At 45.5% G+C, this 7823-nt stretch overlaps 1 protein-coding gene across 2 annotated transcripts in view; it reads right to left on the bottom strand.

The window, feature by feature from the left end:
• Nucleotides 1–7823, bottom strand: part of Fbxo10 (F-box protein 10) — a 63040-nt gene that overhangs the window by 50433 nt on the left and 4784 nt on the right. The window lies entirely within an intron of this gene.

Raw genomic sequence — 7823 nt, forward strand, 5'->3', positions numbered from 1 at the left:
AAAAAAAAAAAAAAAAAACACATGACAGAGTCTATACTAGGCTGTGTTGAAATTTCCTCTGCCAATGGAATTAATCCAAAACTCTTCACTTTAGCCTCAGGCAGACTTTTCAGACAAGGGAAAAATGCAGCCATGTTCTTCACCAAAATATCACAGGACTGGTCTCTAGGCCACATACTAATAATCTCCTCTGAAATATCTTGATCCAGGATCCCACAGTTCAAATCACTCTCAGCCCCGTTGCCATCCACTCTCCTTCTAGTGTGGCCCATAAGAAGCACATAAAGTATTCAACTGCTTTTCTAAGCCACAGCTCCAAGGTCCATATTCCTTCAAACAAAAGCATGGCCAGGCCTATCACAATAACCCAATCCCTGGTACCAACTTCTGTCTTAGTATGGGTTTCTGTTGCTGTGAAGAGGCACCATGACCATGGCAACTTTTTAAAAAAAAAAAAAAAAACAAACAAACATTCAATTGGGGTGACCTACAGTTTCAGAGGTTTAGTTCAGTATCGTCATGGTGGGACATGGTGGTGGGCAGGCAGACATGGTACTGGAACTGAGCGTCCTACATCTTGATAGGCAGCAAAAGGAAGTAATCTGGGTCACTGGGTGTGGCTTGAGCATATATGAGGACTATAAAGGGGAAGAGACAGGAACTCAGTGGAGTGTGGAGTCTGAGGATTCATGGAGACAGGATCTCGCTCTTTTGGTCTGAAGATTTGGTAGAGGTAAAAGGACTCTCCAGTGGTTCGCTGCTTTGCTTTTCTGATCTTCAGGCTGAACCCCAGTATCTGGGTTTTTATTATTTGTGCTACAATGTATTATTTCATCTTTTTCTCTTCACATCTATTTGAAGTGAACAATTCAAAACAGCATTCCCAGGGTCTAGAGGTTTGTTAGAACACAAACCTTGGATGTCATCACATACTGACTGGATCAGATATAACACTTTTTTAAGATTCTGGCAGCAAGTACTTTATTATTTATTTATTTAATTTTCCAAGACAGGGTTTTTCTGTCTCCACACTGATAGTCCTGGCACTCACTCTCTAGATCAGGCCTCCCTCAGATTCAGAGACCTGCCTGCCTCTGCCTCCTGAGTGCTGAGATGACAGGTGTGCAGAACCATGCCCAAGCAAGAGCAGCAAGTATTCTTCACTGCTGAGCCATCTTTCTGGCCCCAGGCATGGAATCTTAGCAAGATCAGCAAGGAACCTGTGTAGACTCTAAGCTTGAGAAGCCCTGAATTAAAGTAGTTCCGTCTTCATTTTACAGATATATGGAGGAACTCAGCCTGAGAGAACGCAAGTGACAAGGGACTTGTCCAAGTCACTGCTGCAGAGCGGAGGATCAGGGCGGCAGTGAGCTGCATGGGTGAGTGAGGACCTGAGATGGGACAGGAGTGAGGCTGAAGAGAGTCTGTAGAGAAGCTGGGCGTCAGTAAAAGCCTGAGGGGAACCCATTCTGGGACTGATACAGCTCCAGGGTCAGCCAGAAAAGGTAGCTGGTTCCCACAGACACAGCAACTGGAGGCATTGGTTAACCTGGGGAGCTGCCCCGAGTCCCTGCACAAAAGGTTCTACACATCATGGTGAAATGACTATAAGAGCCCAGTGGGCTTCACATTCTAGCCTGGGCTCTGCCTCCCCTTTACTGGCTAACCTTTAGCAGGTGACCGAACTCTGCTTTCATGTTCTCTGGTCAGATAACGACAAAATGGCCCAGCATGGTTGCACCTACCTGCAATCCCAGCTCTTGGGTGGTGGCAAACAGGAGGCCAGTGAGTCTGAAGCCAGTCTGGGCTGTAGACCTGGTGTCTCAACAAAACCCAAACAACAAAAACCAATTGCTTCCTACTTAGTTTCAAAGTGGTAGGAGATTAGGTTTAGTTTTAAAAATCAATAAGAACAAAGGATCTAGGGCAGCTCAAACCTTTAGTGTCCATGTTGGAGGTGGTGGAGGGGAAACGGACTCTCCACCCACACTGCGAGGCATACAAAGCACCAGCTAAATAAGAACAAACTGCCCAGCAGAGCCACGGTTAATGATTTAAAATCTCAAATCAAGGGCGATGCCTCTAATAGTTCAAATCCGTTCTGAAGTAATACAGAGTGATGTATGAGCCACAAAAAGGCCGCACACAGGCCTGTATCCACCCACGTCCACAGACAACAGAGAAAAAGCAAGACTCTGGGGGTGGCAAATCTCAGCTGGGCATCCCATCACTTCGCTGAGCCTCAGTTCTCTTCGGTCTGAGATGAGATTTTTCAGTGTGGAAATCAGATGCTGTAATTCAGAACACTGTGCACTTGATCTAAGTCAGGAGCTTTGAGAGGTTTAGGCTGCATAGGCTCTCCCTTCCCCCTTCTCTGTCAGCCCAGGGCCTGCTCACTGAGGTTTATGTAGGAAGAAACATGAATCTGGGAATCCTTTCAACTAGCCTTAGTCCTGATGATCACTAACTCAATACACAGACCTGAAAGGGTGAGGGAATGTTTTGGGGTTTCCATTGGTTTGTTTTTGTTGTTTTGTTTTGTTTTGAGGCAGAGCCTCACAATAAAGCCTTGTTTGGCCTGGAAAGTCACTTTGTAGCGCAGGTAGGCCTCTAATTCAAGAACTACATCCCTGAGTAGTAGGTGTGGATAACCACACCCCCCAGGAAGCTATTTTTTTTTTTCGAGACAGAGTTTTTCTGTGGCTTTGGAGCCTGTCCTGGAACTAGCTCTGTAGACCAGGCTGGTCTCGAACTCACAGAGATCCGCCTGCCTCTGCCTCCTGAGTGCTGGGATTAAAGGCGTACGCCACCATCGCCCGGCCCAGGAAGGTATTTTGAGGATTTACTTTATTCAGGAGCTGTGTCATCTCGGTGTGCACTCAACGCAAACCGCACTGCAAATCTCACCCTCAGAATCTGGCGGGAATCTACCTGGATTCCTATTCTGGACCAAGTCCAACATCCCCAGAGTGCAACCACCTGCTGCCCAGGTTCCTTTTTTACAATGTTGGGTTTCAGGGCTAGTGATGGCACAGGACACCTAATCATGTATCACAGATGTATATGAAGACTCACTGGCTTTAAGAAAGATGAAATCGGTCCTGCAATTATTACTGAGCATCATAAAATGTCTAATTTGGACTGATAGCATTCTACCAGGAAGTCTAAAGATTTGGGATTTCAAATCAAAATCTACAAAAGTTCAGGGCACCTTCCCTGCAGAGTGGAGACCCCAACCACTTAAACATTGTCAATCAGATTGTCACCTTCTGCCTCCCAACCTGCCACACACCACTTCAGCCACCTCTCTTTAATCATGCTCGGTTTGAGGCGATTTTCACACCAAGTGATTGCTACTTTACTGGTGACATGAAACACTCAATGGAGTCAGACTGGTCTCTAGCCGGCCTCATCTATAAAAACGGAGGTAATATGACCTTAGGGACTTGTTAGGCGGATGAAAGATGCCTGGGAAGCAGTTACCATGCGCGTGACACACAGTAAACACACAGTTAAGCAGTGGACTTCCTTCCCTAGAATGTTTTCCTAAATCACATGCCTCCCTCTTCTCCTTCACCACATGTTGAGCCCTTTTCTCAGCATCTTCATAAGAAATAAAAATGTCTGAAATGCAGAAGGGACAGTGCTAACTAGCTACTTCCTTGGCCCAGGATCAGCTCTCACTAGCAGTGCTTGCCAAGGATTGTTTTAGAAAAGAATATTAATTATGTCTGTCTTTCTGTGAGTTGTGTACACTTGAGTGATGATGCATGAGGAGGCCAAAAGAGGGTGCTGGGTCCTCTGGAGCTGGAATTCCTAAGGGCCACTGAACTCAGGTCCTTAGAAAGAGCAGTAAGTGTTCTCGATGCTGAGCCATTTCTCCAGCCCCAACAATTCTTTACTGTATCTGGATTAGGAAGGAGGTTCCTGGGTCCTGACCATCAAACTGCAAAGAGAACAAGTTCTCTTATTCACAACAGGATTGGAACAACACGGGCAGTAGAAATTCACCCGGATGGGCATGGACCCAAGTTCCAAATATCAAATTCTAGGAAGGTTTTTTTTTTTTTTTTTTTATTTTTTTTTATTTTTTGGTTTTTCGAGACAGGGTTTCTCTGTGGCTTTGGAGCCTGTCCTGGAACTAGCTCTGTAGACAGGCTGGTCTCGAACTCACAGAGATCCGCCTGCCTCTGCCTCCCGAGTGCTGGGATTAAAGGCGTGCGCCACCACTGCCCGGCGGAAGGTTTTTTTTTTTTATTTTCATTTCTCAAGTACAATTAAGGGAGCGAACGGTAGCACTTAAGGACCTTATGCCGGGGCCTTCCAGAACACAGTGGAAAGTCTGGACTCTTGGCAGCCACAAGGCCTTCAGTCAGACCCGCAGACTGCTCCAGTCCCCTTTGACTATTACTCTACATAATTTTGTTTTGGTGGCATTAGGGATTGAACCCAGAGCCTTGTGCACGTGAAGCAAGCTTGCTACCGCTGAGTTACACACATTACCAAGCCTTTCCCTTTTGTTTTTTCACAAAAGATCTTGGTGTGTTACCTAGGCTGGCCTCAAACTTTTTACTTCTACACACGAGCCCCCAACAGTGTATGTTCCTCCTCGTTTTTATTCATGTATTTTCTGGTAGTGGCAATGATCCTAGGGCCTTGTGTATGCTAGGCTATATCCCCAGTCCCCTTCTTTTGAGACACACCTTACTAAATTGCCAAGACGTCTCTTGGCTCACTCTGCTGCCCAGGCAGGCCTTGAACTTGTGATCCTCCTCTTGAGCCTCTCAAGCAGCTGAGATTACAGGCCTGCAACACCAAACCTAGCATTTTCCTCGTCCTCAGAACTGTGTTCCCAGTCCATTTAGCATGGCCTGTCACTCACAGTGCTTTAGCCAGGGCAAGACACCACATAGAATAGATATTTGACCCAAAGTAGACAGAAAATCCATGGTCCTTGTCAGGAATGGGAGAAACTCGGGGAAGATCACCTGAGGGACGAAGCCAAATTAAAGGATGTAGGACGGGGATTCAGAGAGACAAAGAGATTTTCTTTCTTTTTAAAAAACATTTATTTATTTTGGAGGAGGCACCTTTCATAGCATATATGTGGAGGTCAGAGAACAATTTGTGGGAATCAGTTCTCTCCTCCCACCATGTGGTTCTTAGGGATTGGATTGGTTATTAGGCTTGGCAGCAGGCACCTTTACCTGCTGACCCAACTTGCTAGCCTGAGATTTTCTTTAATATTTTTATTAATTCCTTGAGAATTTAATACAGTATTCAGTGTTGTCTGAATGAGAATGGCCCCACAGACTCACATATTTGCTTGTTTCCCAGCTGGAACTGTTTAGGAAGGATTAGGAAGTGTGGCCTTGTTGGAAGAGGTGTGCCCCAGGGGGCCTGAGACGGACACACAGAGATTTCAAAAGTCCATGCCAGCCACAGCCAGGCCCAGTGTGTCTTTCTCTCTGCACCTGTTTCTCAGTCTGCTGCAACTTGCAGACGAGATGTGAGCTCTCGGCTGCCTCTTCAGGCTGCCTCTTCATCATCACATCTCCCTGTCGCTAGGCTACACACATGATGATCATGGACTGACCCTCTGAAATGGTAAGCTCTCTTTTGTAAGAGTTGCCTTGGCCATGGTGTCTCTTCACAGCAACAGAACTAGGACAAACGTATTTGACCACATTCATCCCTCACTCCTCCTAGACATGTCCTCTAACCCCCACCTAACTGCTTGCTCTCTTTTCACAAAATGAAAGTCCAGCACTTGGCAGGCAGCAGAGGTGAGTCTGATGTTCATATTGGCCATATATGCATGGGTATGGGACAGCCCACTGGTCAGCCTACCAGAGGCTTCTTCTTCTCCTGCTTCTTCTTTTTTTCTGGTTTTTCAAAACAGAGTTTCTCTGTATAACTTTGGCTATCCTGGAATCCACTTGTAGTCCAGGCTCGCCCTAAACTCAGAGATCCACCTGTCTCTGCCTCCCCGGTGCTGGGATTAAGGCATGCGCCACCACCACCTGGCTCAGAGCTACTTCTTAAGGAAAACTGACTCGCCTTCCCATGGAAGCCATCGACTGTCAATAGCTCCTCAGCTAAAGGTGAGGCATGAAGGCCCTCCCACTCTCTGCTGGAATATTGACCAGCTTGATCTTGTCAGGTAACACAGCTTCTGTGGGTCTATGTGTGCATCAATCCTGTAATATCCAAAAGATACTATTTCACCCAGTCCTCACCAAACTGTCCCTTACAATCCTTCTGTTCCCTCTTCTGAGAAAGTCTCTGAGTCCTGTGGGGAAAGTTGGTCCTTATCTGTCACCCTGCTCAAAATTCTAAATGGGTCAAAATCTCAATATTAGACCTGAAACTCTGAAAATCCACAAGGAGAGCAGGGAATACACTTGATGACATACTTGCTTAGGTAAAGGTTTTCCCATGGGGCCCCAGTAGCCAACAATCAACAAGAGGGGCCTCATGAAATTAAAAGGCTTCTCCACTACAGAGGAAACAGTTAATCAACTGAAGAGGCAGCCTACGGAATGTGGAGGGAAATCTCTGCTGTATACATCTGACAGAGAAATGGTGTCTAGAATATATGAAGAACTCAGAAAAACTAAACATCAAGAAAACACAGTATCCAATTTAAAAAATAAAAGCTTGCTAATGGAACTGAAGAAAGACTTCTCAAAAAAAAAAAATACAAGGGCCAGCAAGATGGCTTAGAAGGTAAGGGCAGTTGCCATTAACTCTGACAACTTGAATTCCATCCTTGGAACAGACAGGTAGAAGAAGAAAACCCTCTCCTGAAAATTGTCTTCTGACCTCCACACATGTGCGTGTGCGTGCACACACACACACACACACACACACACACACACACACACACACACAACACACACAAATGTAATCAAAGATGAAGAGAAGATGATGTGACAACCAAGCACACTTGGTAGCATTTGCTTTAATCTGAGCATTTGAGAGGTAGAGGCATGTAGATCATTGTTAGTTCAAGACCAGCCTACTCTACATAGCAAATTCCAGGCTGCTTGGGAGAAACAGTTCATTAGTTACTTTTCTACTGTTGTGACAGGACACCATGACCAAGGAAACTACAGACTGATTACCTGGGCTGGTGGTTCCACAGGGCTGGCACCCACGGTGACAGAGTGAGAGGTGGAACAGTTGAGAGCTCGCATCTTAAACCATAGCAGAGAGCAGAGGGTGTGAGTCTTTAAATCCTCAAAGCCACCTCCAGTGACAGACTTTTTCCCAACAAGGCCACATCTCCTAAACCTCACCAAACAGTGTTACCAAATGGGAACCAAGAATTTAAATGCCACCTATGATGAGATCTGTTGCCCTCTTCTGGTGTGCAGTCAAACATTCAGACAGAAGACTGTAACTAACTAACTAAATAAATCTCAAAAAGAGAATTTAAGTGCCTGAAACTATGGGGAATATAGTTGAATCATCACGCACAGTTTTTTTTTTTTTGGAAAAAAAATTTAAATACGAATGTCTAAAATATATCTTTTAAAGTATTTAACATTTGCATTAGCCATCAGGGAAATGCAAATTAAAATGCTTTGACATTTCATTTACTCAAGTAAGAAAGGCCAATAGTAAGAAAACAAATGCGAACAAACGTTGGCAAGGATGTATGGGGAGAAACACTTGTTGAGAAAGCAAAGTGGTACAGTCACTATGAAAATCAATGTGGAAGCCGGGCGGTGGTGGCGCACGCCTTTAATCCCAGCACTCGGGAGGCAGAGGCAGGTGGATCTCTGTGAGTTCGAGACCAGCCTGGTCTACAGAGCTAG

Source organism: Microtus ochrogaster, linkage group LG5, assembly GCF_000317375.1.
Source record: "Microtus ochrogaster isolate Prairie Vole_2 linkage group LG5, MicOch1.0, whole genome shotgun sequence".
NCBI lineage: Eukaryota > Metazoa > Chordata > Mammalia > Rodentia > Cricetidae > Microtus > Microtus ochrogaster.